Genomic DNA, 1107 nt, shown 5'->3' with positions numbered 1-1107 from the left:
CACCCTCCAACACGGCTGGGCAAACCACAGCGCGCACGGAGCTCTGTCTGCTCCCGCCCCCCCAATATCTGAAAACAATGCTGGGCCTGGGCAGGGGAGGTTGATCCCCTAAGACACACCAGCAAACACCTGTTTTGTTCTGGGGATCTCTGTAACTCATGATACTTCCTGCAAAGTGCAGTGTGTTTTAGTGGAGTTACCTATCTGTCAGGGCCCTGAGTTTGGAGTTGAAAGCACAGCCCTGGCTGGAGTCTGGTTCGAGCCAGGTTTTGCAGCCGTGTTTGGTGTCCAACACCAGCCCTCCCAGAGCAGCCTGCTGTCCCACCTGAGGTTTCTGTGACATGTTTCAATTCCAACACGTTGCTGTTTAAGCCTGGTGTGTAAATGAATTTGATGCATCTGCTTCAATGGGCTGTCCTGGACCAGTCAGCACCACACCAAGCCAGCCGTCTGCTTTCAGGCCTGCCTCTTGGCTTTGGCTAAATCGATCTGCAGAGTTGGGTCAAGAGCTAGAACCATCTGTGCAACTTAAATGGCTGCCCATGCACTGAGGGGTGTCCTGAGTTGTTACCTCAGCATTTGGGGTGTCTTCTCTTAATGCATTGGCTTGGCCTGCTGGACTCTTCCCCTGCAGTGCGTGAACTTCTGTGTTGAGAAGGGATTGGAAGGAAGTAGAGGGGGTTTGGATTCAATGCTTCATTGATCTGGCTTTCACTACGAAAGAATTGCTGAGTCTTGCAGGGCCCAGTGCATTGGTTTTGCCTGGATTATTTTTAAGTGTTTCTTTTTAGTCATAAGGATTAATAATTTTTTAAATGAAAACAGAGATTCTGAGTTGAGTGAACTGCTGGAATAGCCATGCTCAAGGAGTACACATCTGTGGCATGTGCCAGAGCTGGAGCTGCTGCTGTGCCTCATGCTACAGCAGCAATTCCAGTTCAGTTTTCAGCATGCAGCATTTGGTGGGAACCAGCAGCTGGGTGGCAAAAGGTGAAACGGCCTTGGACTACTGTGGCTGTGTCAGTCCTCACTTGCCCCTTGCCACCAAGCTTTATGTTCACCAGGGCCTGAGGGGCTTGGGTTCTGTGACAGGTCATGCACCACAAC

The sequence above is a fragment of the Alligator sinensis genome, unplaced genomic scaffold (genome assembly GCF_000455745.1).
Source record: "Alligator sinensis unplaced genomic scaffold, ASM45574v1 scaffold590_1, whole genome shotgun sequence".
Lineage (NCBI taxonomy): Eukaryota > Metazoa > Chordata > Crocodylia > Alligatoridae > Alligator > Alligator sinensis.
Note: the sequence above shows the minus strand (reverse complement) of the source record.